Below are 19,368 nucleotides of genomic sequence, written 5' to 3'. Positions count from 1 at the left end.
CCTTTTTGCTTTTGACCACAAGAAAATGTTATCTACAGTATGTAAAAATCATAAGTCCCTCCAGCTCACTGAACAACATTGCTGTTTGCTGCCATTGCATGTATCATCAAATTCTTTCAGAAATCTGTATAAGCACAGACTACAGATTTTTCATCATCAAAGTTACTGAATCCTAGTGAAAAAAAATCGCAAAAACAAGCCTGGCTCTCTTTGTTTAGTCTTATCAACTACAAGTAGTGTTCAAAGTACAATTTCCAGGGTGCTGTGGCATTTAGTTGAAAAGCTTCTGAACAAAGTGAAACATTGGCCTCAATTCACTAAGCTTAACTCCTGTCTTTAATAACTCTGCTGAGCTGTTTTACAGTTATCCCAATTATATCACCATGGTGGTAACTGTAAAACAGCTCAGAAGAGTTATTAAAGACAGGAGTTAAGCTTAGTGAATTGAGGCCTATAGTCTGTTAATCCTTTCAGTAAGGTTATAAAAAAATCGTCTGTCACTGAAGGTTATCATGGTGTGCCTAAACTTGTAGTGCAGAGGGGAAATTTTGATGTTGAGGTGCATACGCACACTCGCACACTCAATTGTCATCGACCGCAGTGTTTGGGACTTGATCCCTTAGGCAGAAGTTCAGGGTTGAGTTCTGTACAGACATGTTTCTAGTTTTAGTCTAGTGATGCGTTCTGCTGCTATTGAAAGACTGGGAGGATTGATGGTGCAACGGGTGATTGAGTGGAACGGAGCAGAAGGGGTAAGGAGGAGAATAATGTCCCCGGCCTGCCCTTGGATAAGATGACCTGACAGTCCAGATCGCATGCTGGTGTATCAAAGGGGATCAGGGGCTGCTTCACACATGCTAGATTCTCAGCCGAGGTGGCCCCAACTGGGCACATTAGCCAAGAATCTTTTAGTGCGTTCAAGGTTTTTTTCTACCTATACACTATGATCAAACAGTGCATTTTTATGTTTATTTTTTTGCTATTGATAAATATTTGCAGATTGTTAGCTTTCTACACAATAATTTGTGTTTAAAAGGTATGCTAGTTGATTAGCTCCATAAATATTGTAGTTTTCTTTTGTGGCTATATTCATAATAATGCTATGTGGTTTTCTGAATTATTGGAAATTTGTGATGGAATGATTTTTAAGATTTATGAGGACATAAATATATAATTGTCTTAAAGTGGGATTGTCAGCCACAAAATCAAATTCCATTTAAACACTGCATTGTGTCTTTAATGCTGCCAGAAACCTCTGAAGGTGCTGTAATTATCTTCTCTCCGTCAGCTGAGCTCTATTCTCTCGCCCTCGCCGAAGGCAGAGAGAGAGGGAAGCTTATCATCTCTCCTCCCACAGTCTTGCTTCTCTCTGATTGGGCTGAGCACACTGCACTGTGACAGGCTTGGCTGAAATCTGATGCTTGTGCTTACACGTGGTTAGAATGCAAGCCAGAATGACTCAGCACATTGGAGGAGAACTAAGGGAAGAAATGACATCAGGGATTTAGCCTCGACTGTTGGAAAAAGAAATGGCGCCTGTCAGGAACAGAATTCTCTTCATTTACTGTATAAAGTTCACTGAAATCAAAACATGGACAGTACAATACATGTGTTATATAAGTAGAGAAAATATATATATATATATATATATATATATATATATATATATATATATATATATATATATATATATATATATATATATATATATTCATGGCATAGTATGGCTAATCCTCCTGCTTTAAAATAAACCTGTGACTGATACTTATCTAAAACATGGAGTAGGATTTTTTTTTTATACTGATACAGTTATGTTGGGGAAGGCTACATTAGGACAAACTGCAAGGGCATGGGTTCATAATATTTTACATGGGCGTGGAGGGCTTGATAAGCCGTTGATAAGGGAGAGTCGTTTTTGATTCTAGGGGGATCATAGCAGGGGTGCGGGTGAGAAATAATTGCAGGCTGTTGCTGACAATATACTGCACTACCATGCACTGAAAGCTCTGGTTACAAAGCAAACAAGCTGGCAGAAAGCCAGATCCACATATGCCACACATAAAGATAAAGCATAACGCCCTGGGACATTGTGGCTACTCGTCCTTCAAAGGGAGAAGATATCCCTTTCTGACCTTAGTTACCTGGGTGAAAATTCAGCAGCATCCTTAAGAAATTGTTAATTTTAAGAAAATAGTACTTTAGGACTATTTCAGTTAATAGCCCTCTCAGTTACTAAGCTCAAGGTTGTTTTTTTTTAAGACCGTCATAATTGTTATTTGAGCAAATGAATTTCTTTTAGACAGGCATAATTGCACCTCGTCCTGTGTTAGGTATTTTAAAGTCATCAATGGGGAGTGTCACTTCCATCGTCTTTTAGCTTTGGAATGCCCTTCCTGTAGTAAATGAAAAACGTGTAACACATTTTCAGTACCCTCAGCATAAAAATAAAAACCTGAAGTGGAAGGAATCTGAGGTAGTAGCTAGCATTCTCAATTGCAGAACTTGATTAATGACATGGCCAGAAAATATCAATAATATGTAGACACACTATGATAATAATAATGATATGGTAAGTTGTTAATGCATAAAAAAGTATTATAAAAATGTTTCACTGCTCAATTGGTAATATGTTCTTATTGCTGTATTGACTTAACCACTTAGGTCTATCTGGATGGATATATCCATCCACATAGCCTGCCCTGCTGCAGCTGAGCCGGGCGCTCCTGCTGCCTTCCGTTAGCCCGGAGATCAATGAATGGGAACACAGTTCCCATTCATTTATCTATGCCTCCATATGAAAAACCGACGGCTTCTCTGAAAAGCCGCGATTTTTCTGAGTTTCACGTCATCCCTTCAGTTCCTGTAAGCGAGAGCTCTCGCTTACAGGATGAAAAACAAAAAAATTACCGTCGCCTTATTGTGGCCAAATAGTAAAACTACATCTACATTTTTTTTAAATATACACAATCAATTACATTTAAAATCATCTGTTTACCTCCTCACCCCCAAAAAAAACCCAAATAAAATTTTTAATAATAAAAAAATGCAAAAAAAAAAAAACATTAAAAAAAAAACAACATAAATAGTTACCTAAGGGTCTGAACTTTTTTAATATGCATGTCAAGAGAGTATATTACTATATTTTTTTTAAAATTATAAGCTTGTAAATAGTGATGGACGCAAATTGAAAAAATACACCTTTATTTCTAAATAAAATATTGACGCTATACATTTTTATACTGACATAATTTAAATGGTGTAATAACCGGGACAAATGGGCAATTAAAATATGTGGGTTTTAATTATGGTAGCGTGTATTATTTTAAAGCTATAATGGCTGAATACGGAGAAATAATGAATTTTTTCCATTATTTTTAATATTCCCGTTTAAAATGCATTTAGAAAAAAATAATTCTTAGCAAAATGTACTTCCCAAAGAAAGCCTAATTGGTGGCGGAAAAAAACAAGATATAGATCAATTCATTGTGATAAGTAGTGATAAAGTTATTGGAGAATGAATGGGAGGTGAAAATTGCTCGGATGCATAAGGTGAAATGACAGTTAAGGCTGAAGAGGTTAAAGTCTTCCTGTTTAGTCATGTGGGCATGCAGGGGAGAGGGTCAGACTTACAGCTAAGGCCCACTACACACCATGGTAGACTGTCATCACCCTGTATGCCCATATGATAAAAGGCAGTCATGAATGGAATAGTTAACCAGTTAGCAGGCAGCTGGCTATTGCTAAAGAGGACATGAGAACCAGGTGCCTCACATATGTTCCAGTAATATTTGTAAAAAAAAATGCAGTTTTATATACTTTTTGTACATTACTATTAATGTTAAACTACACTCTATGAATTGCATAAAAAAAAAACTGTCTGAATTAGTGTTTTAACAAAACCCATTTGAGCGCTGTAAAAACAGCGCAGGATATTTAGGCGTAACCGTCGCCACCATATGCCTTAATAGGAACTACGGCTATAGCGGGGCTCAGTGAGTAATTTGGGCGCCATCAAAAAAACAGAGCACAAATGACTACAAAAATGCTGTAAATCATCTGCCAGCAATAGCTGGAGGCCAAATTACATTTTTCCCCCACTATCCATGGAGTCCTGGAGAGAGAATAGTAATGAACACTGCTGGGATGTGTGCAGCAGCAGGGAGAGCTGTTTGTCGGCTTTACCCTGCACCCTAATCTCCCAGTGGCTGAATCATAGGTATGCAGCCCATTAGGTATTGCATCAAAATATGGCAAGGTGTGTACTTCTTCTTACAGCATGCTTTCAATAATAGCAGCCAGCATCTAGATGTGTGAAGATATGTAATCTGTTCATTATTACTTAAAAAAAAAACCTGCTAGCCAAGCACCCTCTTATTTCTGAAATGATCCTGCCTCGTTCCTGACAGTGCTCATGTGATTCATCTCAGAGCTCCTGGCGTCAACATTTTTCTGCACTTTTACTAACACAGCATACTATTGTTTCTAAAACCCATAGTATTTAGGTACCCCTAAATATTTTTGTTTGTGAAATGCCATAGTTGATTTGGTGTTTAGTCTATATAAGTAGCAGAAAGCTACACAAACTAATAGTTTCACATTGATTTCTACGCCCATGATATATAGCTGCACTTAAAATGAAGTGCAAATTCCATTCATATTAAAATATTATTTTTATTGTGTCTGTTTACTAACAGTTTGAAACCAGATAAACACATTTTCTATTTTCTCTTTGGTGTCTTTTCTTTAAAAACAGTGAACATTTTTCATATTTAATCCAAGCATGACTTTTATCAAGTTGCACTTCTGAAATACATGATCTGTTTTTAGGTGTTTTTTTTTCTCTAAAGATATATGTATTCTTTGCTTCAGAATGATAAAAATGTCAAACCCAATCCTCCAAAAATCCAAACCATTCCTTCTTGCTCCAACTCTTCTGCCACTTTTTATCTTTATATGTTCTCCCTTTCTCTATGGAATAGCACGTGACACTGCTAGTATTTCTGAAAACTTCTTCAAACAACTGGGACGTGACAGTCCTCAGGGCAACTAAATCTGTATGTTGTTTGGAATGCAACATTATTTGGTCTCAACAAAGGTAGCTTCCTATTGTATCTTACAATATATTACAAAAAAAGTGCTTGAAACATAAAAAGTTCAATTTTTACCTGCAGCTGAGTAGTCACTGCAGTATACTCAATTTGCTGTTGGCAACATCTTAATTCATAACTTTGGTTTTAAATAATACAGAGAGTAAGTGAAGAACTATCTCCCGAAGGACGGCATAAATCTGCTGTCAGAGAAGTGTACCTGTTTTTCCCCCTCAAAGAAGTGGAGAATACTCATGCGCTGGCACAAATTGAACTTTGAATGTTTAATTTATTATCACTGGAAGGATTTTTATATGAATAAAAGTAAAATTGTACAAAAAAAGGCAAAATGATAGACATGATTTGTGGCAGCATGCTTTCGGCTGGTTTATTTTTTATGTTACACTGATCTCAAAAAGTTCTGTAAACCCTGACGCTTATAAAATAAAATGTGCTATTTAAGGATCATGTTAGTCTTAAAAAATTGACCTAGTTTATCAAATGTATTTATCATAATTCAATTAAATTTTATTTAGGGTTGTTTGAAATATTATGCTGGACTGTAACACAAACAGAAGAAAATAATCTTGAGACTATGGATAGCAGGTTTTTTCTGATTTCACTTCTGTTAAGATGTTTCGAAATGCACATATTGCATATCTAGCTCACTGAATAGGACGTTTTTATGTTGCCTGTTTCCTGAAGAAGCAGTTTGTAGGTTTTTTTTCGTATTTGTTAATTTAGTGCTAATGCACATATAAATATTTTATCTAAGTAAATACCAAAAATAAATGAATATTTCATATTTTTCAAGAAGAGGCAAAGCTTACAAACAAAATGAGCAGTTATCAGAGCCTGAGTAAATTAAATAATAATCAGCTGTGTAATAGGCCAGTCAGTGGCTCTAGCACCTTACAGAGGGTAAGGCAGCATATTTACTGTCCTCTCCAGAGGAGCTGGCCACCGCTAACCCAGCCTGAGTTCTTATGTGTTTGCACTTATGATGACATCAGTCTCATGTGGTATGCATAGATTTGGCTTGCCAGGCTGTTGAGGACTGCTGCCCTGCTTTTACTAATGTAGAAGGTGAATGAGTTTTCACATGTGTGAGGGGCTATGCAGGAGCACAGTAACAAGGGGAAGGAGGCAGAACTGAGTGGTGCTTCGAGATTAGTTACATAGATGTCATTAATTTGTAGGATGAGGAGGCAGAGCCTAAATGCAAATAGAAAATGTATTACAGATAGGTATGCATTTTTACATAGACCTTTAATTCCCAAGTTTTTATGGCCCTTTTAAATGCAAACAATACATGAAAAGGTTCTCTTTGAAGTCTCAATGTTTGGTTGAGACAACATTGATTTGTCTGTATCAAAGCTTTGTGTTTAGCTGTGCTGTGATATGATTTCGCTGATTGCACAGGAGGGCCATCTCTGCACCAGCAGCTAATTGAGATGGTTCTCAATCTGGTTTACTTACTTTACCGTGGAAAGATATTTGTAGGCTGGCACTGCCACTTTTTAACAGAAAATTCATGCTTTTCCTTAGGGCCGATTCACAACGGCTGTAGCACTGCTGTCCCCTATGTCAGTCGAGCCCATATTTTTGATGGTGTGCAGTTTGTGCTTCTGGGACATTTTAAGACTGATTTATGTGCATGCATGTGTTCCCTAGAATGTTACACTGCCTCAGTGTGGATCCCAGGTTATGAGCATGAAATGTTTACTTATTTACTGACTGATATAGGTAGAGTAGGTACCTTTTCCAAATGGGGGAACCTCATGGCTGGTGAAAGGGTCTACTACACAATTGTTTTACATGCAATCCATTTTGAAAGCTTATGTCCCCTTTCTGCAACTGCATTTTTTAACTGACCACTCACATCAGCACCTGCCCTTTCCTTTAAAAGAAAGCTCCAAGAATGCTGCACGCAGTGCTTTGGAAATCACAATGCTGCCGATTGGCAAAACGCAGTGCAACCCCTGCAGAATCGCCTTCAGTATGAAACAGCCTTGGTAGGATCGTGTATGTGTATTGGATTGTTAAAGTGTTAATAGAAATCAATAGAACACAAATGAACACAAATGAGAACTGTTGGCTTACAGTGTTCCTTTTCCCCCATTTACTCTAATTAGAAGGTGGAACAAAAAATGCCTTTAGAATGTGTTTCAAACATGAGATTTACGCTTTCTTACTTGAAAGTCTAAAGATTTGTCATTCATGATAAGTCCATTGATTTCATCTTTAGATTTATTGGCATCTTAATCATCTGTAATTTGTTGGCTCTGTAAAGATTTAAACCATACCATATAGGTTATTTAATGGTGTAACACTTTGCCATGACCTTCAGCACCTAATAATTTGCTAGGTAAATGTAGTTAAAGTGGCACTCCGGGAAAACAACAAGCCTAACAGTCTAACATTATTAAAACTTATTTTTCCCTTTGTCATAGACAACTATGAATTTCAACAACTGACACCACTCTCAAATTACACTTATTTGCGTTCGTAGTAATAATACACTGCGTACAGACTGACCACAAATTCCCATTTTTTTGCATGAGTAATTAGATACACAGAGAGAAAGTTATTATTGTTATTTTTGCACACCAGGACTAATTGAGATTAACTGATTGACAGCTGTAATACAACCACCTTACAGATTCTGCCAGGAAGACTGGAATGGTTTTGTTTTAAATGCACATAAAATAATGTGAACAGGCTAAAATGTGTGTCAATAGTCTTTACAAAATATGAGCTAATTAAGCAGATGTGTTCTTCGCAAGAAAACGTGAAGTTACCTTTAATTGTTTTCATACAGAAACAAGTCTGCTTTATTTATTTTGTCACAAACATTCAGGCAGGGAACACACTTGTCTTTCAGTTTTCTGCGCGCGTTTTCCTGCATACTTTTTCTGCACACCAAGTGTGTTTCTATGCAGGAAAACGCGCATGCTTTTTCACAGCAGCTGATGTAATTGATAGAGAAAACTGACAAAATGTGCAGAATCAGGATGCAGAATGTCAGTTTTATTTCTGCGCGCGAACAACATCTTAGGTGTGGACTAGCTCATTGATTAACATGAGTTGTCAGTTTTTCTGTGCAGAAAACGCGCACGAAAACAGTCAAGTGTGTTCCCTGCCTCAGTCTCCAGGGTATAGTGAATTAGTTGGCTGATCATTTATTCTTGCTTACCACAGGGCACATATACTTATAATAGTGTTGTCCTCCTGATTTTTCAACATACAGACATTCATAATTTTTCATCATTTAACATTAAAAACTTTCTTCTAAGTTTATTTTCTTGTAGCAAAAGCATATATCTGCAAATAAAGCTAAGTGAGTAGAAAAGGTAGTTTCTGGACACTATTTGTGCTTTTACGTGAGTACAGGAAAAATGATCTGAATATTATACTTATGTATGCTATATTAGGAATAGATATTCCCTTGACCATTTTCATTATTAGTCCTTTTTCTTCTTGAAGATACATGACATGGAATGTATTAATTTATTCTCTGGTATACTATGATTGGATGTATTCAGCAAACTGATTGCTACTATTTAGAAGTAGTTAATTCTCTTGACAATTTTCTCTTCTTTATGTTCTTTCATAAAAATTGCAAACCTCTTTCTATTGCCTCACATATAGTATAGATATAATTTGCCATAAAGATATTTCCTCAATATTTAGCAAGGTGCCTTGGTGCTTTCACTAATGATATAGTTCATCCATGTACACTTTATTTATTACAGTTTGGCTATTTTAGAGCATAACAACTTCATCAGTAGAATTGACTGCTTTATGTTGTTTGGTTCCCTAAAATGATTCACTGCAATATTTTATATGAAGCTGAAACTCTCATACATGTAAGGAAGGCCATTTTCTATGTCTTCCTGGATAATTTTTTGTTAAATTGAACCTATCTTGATCTATATTGGGCATGAGTCACAAACCTTTTGCACCAGTTTTCTTCTGTTTTCACTTTATCTATGTTACATTTTAAGCTCCCAAAGAGCAAAAAAGAGCAAAAATATAATATAATATAATTGAGGTAAAAAAAAGTAATATTGAAATGAAGTTAATCAGGAACAACTTACTTTGAGTGATTATTAATTAGGAGATAAATAAGTCATTTATGAGAAGTTTTGTGAATAAAGCCCATTGTGCTATAATAAATCACCCAGAGAAAACCTGTATCTTCTAACAGACAGTTGCTGTATTTTTTATCCTACTAAATTCACAGGACTTTCAGTTCTACCTAAAATGAATGCCTTGATAATAACATACCATTTCAACGTTCTCGCAAATGGGTGAACCCCAAAATGTGCATACATATTGATTTTGAATTTTGATTCAGTTCAATCTGAGAGGCAATTTGAATTTTATCATTTTATTTATTTATTTATAAAGCATCAACATATTACCAGCACTGAATTTTCCCTAATTTGGCAAAACAGATTGCTGTTCACAAAACCTGAATTTAAATCCCATTGAAATCAACAAAGATGGAAACCGGTGGGCCCAATGGGATTTGTAGCAATTGGAATGATCACATTGCCCATATCTCTTAATTCTGTTCATGCCTGTTTATTATGTATGGGGGGATATGATATTCCTGTTTTACCATTGGGGAAGAGGCTGCCACCCTTCAGCATTGGGGAAAGCATACTCTTTCAGGGAGGGAGGTTTCAAGTCCCCTTGCCCCCTTGGTTCTACATGCAAGGTTCTACTCTAAGCTGAAAAGCATAGGGTCTGTTTTGCACAGGAGATTGGGGTACATCTTCTGCCCTCCTTTTCAGGCCCAGGCCGCATATCTGTCCTAGTCATCTGAGTTTTGGAAATTACTTTCTTGATCCTGTAGCAATACAAAAAAGCTTGCTCGGTAAACTGGCCACTGTTGCTGTCCTGAGAAATACTATCTGCCTTCCTATAGTACTTATGCTCTGGCTGTTCTACTTTGTGATTAGCTACTGAAGTATATAGTTATAAGACATTCTGACTGCAGTCTTATTGTTTCTTATTGTAATTTTTGTTCCAGATAAGTGAAGCAGAAAATAAAGATAACATTAAAGGCTTCACCCTCCATAGGGAGAAGCCTTCAGATAGAACAGAGATTTCCCGAATCATCTCAAAGGCCACTGTTCGCTCTGAGTCCCTCTAAACCTATTTAACAAAAGCTTGTCGAATAGGTTTGTTGTTGCAATGTTTGCAACCTGAATGAGTGCATACAGACTTGGCATGTACAAGTAAGGTGTGCATGCCTACATGTCTAGAAAAAGAAGAAAAGGGTCCTGTGAAGGAACAGTGGGCTTGAAGAGGATCTTTTGCTTTGTGTTGTTATTGCTTTGTGTTGTTTGCTTAAAAATGTTTGGGAATAGGACAATACATAGTAGATAGCTAGCATTTCTGAAAGGAGGTCAGACGTGGTAGCTTCCACATTTCTCTCTACAGATGCACTCTGAAGTTGGTATAAAGGGTGGGCCATGAGAGGTTGTGTGATTTGCCATGTGAAGTACGTAACTTTTTAATATTAATCATATAGTATTGCTAAGTTTCTTTCACACTAAGTAATTGTTCTGAATTATTAAAGCGGAAGGTTTTATGAAAGACAATTACAAATATATTAAATGAACAAGGTCACATAGTGTAGAATAGGAAGGGTAAACAAAAAGGAAATAATATAGATATGTGCATTTTTTTTCTTCACACACAGACACCTCGAACTGAGGGCCAGTACATATATGTACATAATTAAACTTATTGTGTTACTTGGCTAAATGGAACTATTTATATGGCGTAGCTATTCATGGAAATTATTCTAATGCACGTTTGCATTTATTCTTTTGTGTTTCTCATATATGTAGATTGAAGCGCTTTGCCCAGTACTTCATGTACTCTAAGCCATTGTACAGAATAATGTTGATTATGAAATGTTCGGTGATCACATTCCACTTGTGACTGGAGTACCCATTACCACATCACCAATGCAAACTAATCCTAGCACAATGCCTTTCAAGAAGACTATGAATTTTCTTCTGATAATTTTACTTAAGAGTTGTACGTTAAGAAGTATTACATGAGCACAGCTATTTTTACTGGTTGCACGATACACTGCTGGAAAAAGAGGCTTATATTTTTTACAACACTGCTGGGAGAAGATGCTTGTTTTGCATTGCCTATTAATAAACATATAGCTCTGAAACCTGTTTGAAAAATGTGACCAAAATGATGGTAGATATTTCACAGACAATTCATTATAAGTATTTATTTATGTGACGTTTGTCTATTATGTTTGCTTTCCTTTTGGTATCTGAAGTTGTTGGCAGAGGTTTATAAATCTCCCTGTAGGCAGTCATCCTGCAAGTTAGGTTGTACTGTAAAATACGTTACATTACAGAGTCATCTGCTTCATAACTCTTCCTCTCAACAGCCCCACTTGCAGATTGAACAGAAATAAGAAGTGGTTCATATATCTTTTGATGTCTGTGTTTGTTTCAGACCCAATTTATGTCATAGATCCATTGCACAGTGCTAGAAACTTGTCACAGTACTGACCATCCAGACACATTGCAATGTCAGAGAAAATACTAAAGAAATCAGTTACTACATATGCAGTAATTGATCAATAAAAATGCATTCTCTGTTAAACACAAACTGATTAATAAACGTCCACCACTGTGTGTTCTAGCATAGTAGTATTAAAATATAATCCATGGTAATCTCATAGGTGTATAATTTGTACAGTTCACCATTCTCTTGGCTGTGTTTGAGAAGTAGCCATTTAGACAGAGAAGGTATTCGGCATGTGCCCTTTATTCTATTTCATTTAATAGAGAGGACACATTAAAGCAAACCTATTATTATTATTATTATTTTATGTTGACATCTTCTTAGCACTGTAAATAGTACAAGACAAATAGCTGGGAACACAAATGGATTAATGTAAAAAAGGCACTTGGGGATTGCCGCTAGTAGAATATCAATAAATGTACCAATATTCTACTACTTAATTCCATTCGCCTATGAACAGTTTGTGCCATCTCTACATGAATGTAGAGACAGCAGATAGTCAAGGACTTAAGATAATAGTCTAGAGAGGTCAGGAGCTGAGAAATAGATTTGGGTGTCAGCAGCGTAGAGGTGATACTGAAAACCAAACAAGCTTATTAACTGTCCCAGGCCAAGAGAGTAAATGGAGAAGAGGTCCATTGACAGAGCCTTGTGGTACGTCAATAGACAGTGGGTGAGGAGAGGAGTTAGTATTGGAGTAGGAGGCAGTGAAAGACAACTTCCAGACAAGTAGGATCAAATCCAGGAATGCACTAGGCCCTTGATCTAGTGGCAAGAGGGTCTGAAGATATAGAGAATAATTAACCATATCAAAAGGGCAAGAATAATTAGTACAAACAATTGGCCTTTGGATTTTGCAACCAGATGATAACTTGCTGCAACTTTAGTAAGGACTATGTATGTGGAATGATGAGAGTAGAAGCCAGACTGTAAAGAGTCCAACACAGAGTTAGTAGAGAGGACATTAGACAGTTCTGAATAGATGTGCTATTTTAGCAGTTTTGAAGCAAAGGAAGTGAGACTGGACAGTTGCCGGAAAGGGTTGTGTATGGTCCAAAAAAGGTTTATTAAGTTTGCATGGAAATAAATGAATATTATCACTGAGGCCCAGTTGAATTCTTGGCTGTAATTCTTGGTTCAAAAGCTCAACCCAGCTCTCTCTGTTTGCCCTTTTGTTTACTCTTCTGATGGTAGTCACCTCCCCTCCTATATGCCTAATTGATGACATTATGTGGTCTCTACAATACTGAGTCCAGACAGTGATCATTTGGGAAAAGGGGTTAAATTGAATTTGTAAGCCTTTGGCAGGCACCTCCCTTCCATAGTGTATTCTACATTATCGTATGACAGCCTTGTACTTTTATTACAGGGCCTACCTAACCAGCCCCAAATCACATGATCATGTATTTTGTGCCCTCTTTGCCTTGTATAGCTTTGTCCTATGTTGTATTACCTTGTTATGTCTGTCATCCTTTGTGCCATTGTATGTATTTATTGTCCAGCACTGCGTGATATGTTAGTGCTTTATAAATACAATAAATAATAATACAAAGGGATGCAAGTTAATAATTAGGTTACTAGTTGTGTCCTATGGGGGATTTCTGTGGCTCAGTAAGCTCCCACTGGTGACAGCAGCTAGTTCTGTGAGGTTACTAAAGCTGTTTAGTGTTCAGCCTTCCCACCAAATAGGCCTACATTTGAATGATCTGATAGTTTAAATTGATACTGAACATTTAAGGATAAGCAAAAGCAATTTCCTTAAAAAGGAGCTGACTAAAAAGTAGCTACAGCATAAAGCATGGATTGAAAAGGAATGCTGACATGCTACAGGGAAAAACAAAATAGAGATACACAAAAGTGCAGAGTGATGAGCAGAATGATGATCTGTTCTAAACAACTGTTGATAGATATTTTCCTTCATTTGTCAGTATGTCAGTATGCTGTATATAGTTTCATGCAAGTAAAGCTCAAAAATAGGAATACCAAATATGCAGTTCAGATTTATTCACAAACAAATGTCAGGTTTCCTGGCACAGTTTCCTTCTACTCAATTGTATCGCTCATTGCTACCTCAGAAAATATCTTAATTGATGACATCATAAAGTCATCTACAGACTTCCTCTTGCTACATCTTTGACAAATGATTGATCTGTTTTGTGTTTAATCATATAATCATACACACCACCAGCCTTAAAGAGTAACTATCGGGCATCAAATCAAAAATCAATTCTTTATTTTTATCTGGTAAACAAGTAATAAGGATGCTAATTAGGCAATCCAAAAGTTAAAATTACTATTACTTTTCTTGTTGATAAATTATCATTCCTCAGTTTAAATGACTCTTATTTGGTACACAGAAAATTTGGTACACAAAAGAGAAGTTGCAGGGCATGCTGGGTTGTCTTTTTTTGCTTCTCTACTTCCCCTCAGACTTAACTAATGCAGCCTGATTGTCTGAAGCCTCTTTCCCTCCTGTTTTCCCCTCACACACCTCTGTTCCTCTCTGGCCAAAATTTATCAGGCTGAAACAATGCACTTTCTATAGTGAAGGGCGGGTAAATCAGGCAGAGGAGACTAAGGGCGGATATTACATCACGACTGGCTTCAAAATAGCCACAGTAAATATGGAAACTGTCTAGAATAGGATTCTCTACTTTTCCTTTATAAAATTCACAGGAATCATAATGTGGACAGTCCAATACATATGTTATGTAAGTAGAGCAAGTATTTATCTACTTATATATTTGTTTTTTTTTCCTGAGATAGTAGGGCTGATAGTTCCTCTTTAAAGCAAAGCGGTCACAAACTTGGCCAAAATGAAGTGATCATATGATAAAAACATGGACAGCTAGGTGTTTTCTTCTGTGAAACTTTCATGCCAAAATATTCTAGAGTTGTTCAGCGATTTAGACTGCTGAAAAATTAGGACAATGAAAGGAGACTTAGTTGAGCTTTTGGAATCAGCCATTATACTCAGGACTAATAGAGCAGTTTGGGAGATGAAGGACCATTTTTTTTCTATTTTTAGGTATTTTTTAAGTTGCAGAGTGCTTAAAAGTTATTTTAAACAGAAGTTGAAAAAGTATCTTCTAGGAGAAAGCTTAGGATAAAAAGTGAATTGAATAAGGGCTGAAAAGTGTAAAGCTGATGTAATTTTTTTGAGAAATTGAAATGTGCATATTAAGTCATCAGCCAATTTATTATTATTATTATTATTATTATTATTATTATTATTATGTATCTGTATAGGGCTGATATATTAGGGTGCACTTTTACATAGTGTATATAGTCATGTCAGTATCTCTGAAACTGCTAATTGTTTTACATGCAATTTAAAAAAATTAGATACTTACCAGTAGAGGGAAGCCTCTGGATCCTCCAGCACCTTCCCTGGTCTTCCTCCGTTTTGCTTTTCCGGTGCTGGGATCCCCAAAGTTTGTGTCCACACTGCTGTATGAGAACAGGCGCGGCCTCTCTGCACAGCCGAAAAATGTCTCGGGCCTATGTGGTAGCAAAGAGCCTGCCTGTTCTGCTTTGAGCTAGTGTGCAGGGATGAGGGCTTGTCAATGGGCTTTGGAGGGTCTCAGTGCTGGAATGATGTAGCGAAGGGTTGAAGCCTCTGGACTACCTAGGTAAGTATACATTTAGGGCACTTAATTTGCTACAGATACACATTAGGAAAGGGTACCATGTGCAGTCCATAATATGACATTGTATTTGTGGGTGTATGAGGTTGAGAAATAAATGAAAACTAAAGCTTGAGTGTGCAGGTGTGGTGGTTATTGTCCCATGGACCTTAAGATTCTCATTGTTTTAAATTGTTGTCACAGGAACATCTACCTGCTTGGAGAAGAACTTGTTGCTTTTGCTTTAACATACTTGACAAATCAGTGATTATATTTCTCAGGCGCCGTGGGTATGCATATTAGCATACCCATGGCTATTTGGTTAAGAGGAGACACTCACTGGCCCCTTAGGTAAGTGCTCCTGCTCCCTGGCTGTCCGCTCTCAATTACATTGGATCCGGCGACTCTGCTGAAAGTCGCGCTGTGAATAGGAGGCCTGCTTCCTGGCTTCTTCCCCCTCCCTCTGCCCTGCGTCATATTGCGGTTCACATGCGGAGGAGAAGAAGAAGCCAGGAAGCCTGCGCATGCTCAGAAAGAACCCGCAGGATTCCTATCCGGGGTTACAGCGCAACTTTCAGCAGAGTCTCTGGATCCAATGTAGATGAGAGCAGCCAGTTCAATATTGTAGAGAGTGGAGCTAGGCACATCCAGTATAAAAAAGCAGAGGTACAGACCATCAAGTAGGAGAGAGGGTTACAGCATGATCAGAGGTCAACAGCCGTTTCACACCCACCCAAATGGCTGTTGACCTATGATCATGCTGTAACCCTCTCTCCTACTTGATGGTCTGTACCTCTGCTTTTTTAAAAATGTTTTTCAATAAATTTGGCATTTTTATACTGGATGTGCCTAGCTCCACTCTCTACAATATTGAACTGTCTACTTCTGCTTATTGAGCTAAGAGCACTCTGGTGGGCCATAGAAGCGGGTCCTGTGCACCACCCCTCTCTATACTAATAGTAGTTGAGAGCAGCCAGCCCAGGAGCAGGATCTGTTACCTAAGGGGCTCGGGAGTGCCTCCATTTAACCAAATGGCCGTGGGTATGCTTATATGCCCTTTAAATAGGTTTAAAGAGAACCCGAGGTGGGGATCTTTTAACGAAATCTATACACAGAGGCTGGGTCTGGCTATAGTGCCCAGCCGCTGTTGCTATTTGAATCCCCCCTAAGTCCCCCCTGTGCTCCGCTCTCCCCCATAAATTACAACCGCGCTGGCGACATGCAGCGTGTCGCAGCGGGCTGTATTTACCTCCCTAGTGTCACTCACGCCGCTCCCCCGCCTCCTGCAGAGTGCCGGTCCCTGCCCGCGTCCCTTCCCTCGCCGCTGATTGGAGGGAAGGGACGCGGGCGGGGACCGGTGCTCTGCAGGAGGCGGGGGGAGCGGCGTGAGTGACATTAGGGAGGTAAACATTGCCCGAGAGCACAGCTGTAATTTATGGGCTAGAGCGAAGCGCAGGGGGCACTTAGAGGGGATTCAAATAGCAACAGAGGCTGGGCACTATAGCCAGACCCAGTCTCTGTGTATAGATTTCTTTCTAAGATCCCCACCTCGGGTTCTCTTTAATCTAAAACATGTAATGCTAACTAATGAAAGCAACTAATAAAAAAAAAATCATTCTAATCCAGTTATATGAAATATTTTTTTCTAGGGGTTCCAACAAATGTGCCCATGCTATTTTAGCGTATCTTTGTAGAACAACCAATCTATCTTTTTTCACACTTGCTTTGCACTGCTCGGTGACATATACTTGACACGCAGGTATACATGGGAGTGTTGCTTTTTATTGAATCACTTTCTGGGCACTTTTTTTTAATGATCTCTAAGAGTACCAACAAATCTGTCCACATCTATTTATAAACATATATTTTTCCCCAAAGACAAAATTCAAACGTACTTATAAATTAATGTGATTTAAATTTAGCGAGCATATGTCTATTTTTTTTTCTACTTAAGCGCAGATCAGTATAGCAATTACACTACAGCTGTTCGAAAATGAATAACAGCTGAAAAATATAGATTATGCAAATAACTAGTGTAGTTGAAAAATTGGTGTGTATAGCATAATATAGTATGGTTACTTTGAAATAAAGCTTTTTATTTTATTCTGCCAGTAAAATATCAGTGTGAACATGTGTTCCTGTTTATTCCATCCTTGATTATCTTGTTTTACATATACTTTGGTTGATAATTGATAATTGACTCTTTAAAACATTTGATGATGTGTTGTTTAATTTTCAAGTAGGCAATGCTGTAATTATTTCCAAACATTACTGGAACACTTACAGCTGGATTCGAGATGTCTGACATTGTTCAATGATTTAAATCATGCACATTTACTAACAGCAAGTATCTGAAGTGTAGAACGTAAAATCATAAACCTTGCAGCTTATTTTTTGTGCAGTACATTGATTGATCTGTGGGGGACTTTTGTCCCCATCTGATCTAAAGCTTTTTGCACATACTAGACAGTAGCCAGACAAGCAGAGCACTATCAATCTACAAGCTTTCTTTTTGTGCAAAGGAGGGACGTGCAAAATTATATGATGAGCTTGGTCTGGCATGGCTGTGTGTGCACTGAACACATTTTTTAGCTTGAGCAGTTATGACTACTGTGTTACTTTTCCATTAACCTGGTTATCTAGGCCAGATGCCACCCTCAGCGGTCTGTCAAAATTCTCTTAAACCACTTGAGGACCGCAGTGTTAAACCCCCCTAAGGACCAGGCCATTTTCACTAAATGGACCACTGCAGCTTTAGCAAACAAACAACAAACACAGAACATGTATATCGCGCTTTTCTCCTGGCAGACTCAAAGCGCCAGAGCTGCAGCCACTAGGACGCACTCCATAGGCAGTAGCAGTGTTAGGGAGACTTGCACAAGGTCTCCAAGTGAATAGGTGCTAGCTTACTTTACAGGCAGAGCCGAGATTCGAACCCAGGTCTCCTGTGTCAGAGGCAAAGCCCTTAACCATTACACTATCCAGCCACTAAGCTTTAAGGCCTCGCTGCAATGCTGCACAACTCGGCACACAATTTATTTCCCCCCATCTCTCCCCACCAACAGAGTTTTCTGTTGGTGGGGTCTGATTGCTCCCCCAATGTTTATATTTTTTTGCCAAATATTTATTTTATTATTTTTCTAATAAGTTTTACTTTTTTTTCAGGATCGCCCCCCCCCCCAGCAAGCCAATCCCCATGATCAGCTGTCAGCCTATGGCAGCCAATCACTTCTGTCTGCCCCAGGGGGACAGCCATGTCACATGGCTTTCCCCGGTACAGCGCTGCCGTGGATCGCAGAGCTGTACAATGTTTATAGACGGCGGTTTTGCCGTCTAACAGTCTCCTAGCGTTGATTGCCACTGGGAGACTTATGACGAACATTCAAGCGGGGATGCGCACGCATCGGCACGGTCGGCATTAGGCGGTCCTGGCGCTGCGTGCACTCCCATCTGCGTGAAACGGTCCCCTAGTGGTTGAAGAACTTTAGGAGTGTTGACCCTAAAAAGAATTATGGAGGTCCTTTCAGGGGGTTGGGAAGGAGAGAAAAATAGCACATTTGTGTTTAAGCTAGACAATAATGTATTGAAGCTTTTTTTATAATATGGCGCTTTTGTTAGTATACACAGTATATGTATGGGAGAGAAGCCTCACTCTTGGAAAGTTTAATAGTGCCAAAAATGCACACTAAAGTGGACCTGAACTCAGAACGTCTTCTCTGCTCTAAAAGATACACAACAGCATAACCTTTGAACAAAAACATTTCTTTGTTACAGCTGATACAAATCCTTAAATCTACGCTTTTTCTACTTCCTGATTCATGGAAGTAGACATATTGTTAGCACCCTGTGCTTTCAAATGAGCTTATCTGCCATCTTTGCCGTGGCAGTCATGTGACAGAGGGGAAAGATCAAATTAGGACATTGGTCTGGCATACAATGCTACTTCTGCTACCTTATACAGAACAGTGATTTTGTGTCTGCAGTCTTAGGGGGGGGGCATAGATCAATATCTTGGGCATAGATTAGTATCTTGCTTCTGTTGTCCATGCGCAGTATAGCTTGGAGCCTCTTCGCTTACGGCT

At 38.2% G+C, this 19,368-nt stretch overlaps 1 protein-coding gene across 19 annotated transcripts in view; it reads left to right on the top strand.

Moving 5' to 3' along the window:
• FOXP2 (forkhead box P2) overlaps positions 1-19,368 on the top strand; it is a 314,143-nt gene that overhangs the window by 127,348 nt on the left and 167,427 nt on the right. The window lies entirely within an intron of this gene.

Source organism: Hyperolius riggenbachi, chromosome 3 (assembly GCF_040937935.1).
Source record: "Hyperolius riggenbachi isolate aHypRig1 chromosome 3, aHypRig1.pri, whole genome shotgun sequence".
In the NCBI taxonomy this organism is placed as follows: domain Eukaryota; kingdom Metazoa; phylum Chordata; class Amphibia; order Anura; family Hyperoliidae; genus Hyperolius; species Hyperolius riggenbachi.
The sequence above is the reverse complement of the archived record's forward strand: the minus strand, read 5'-3'. Positions and strand labels throughout refer to the sequence as shown.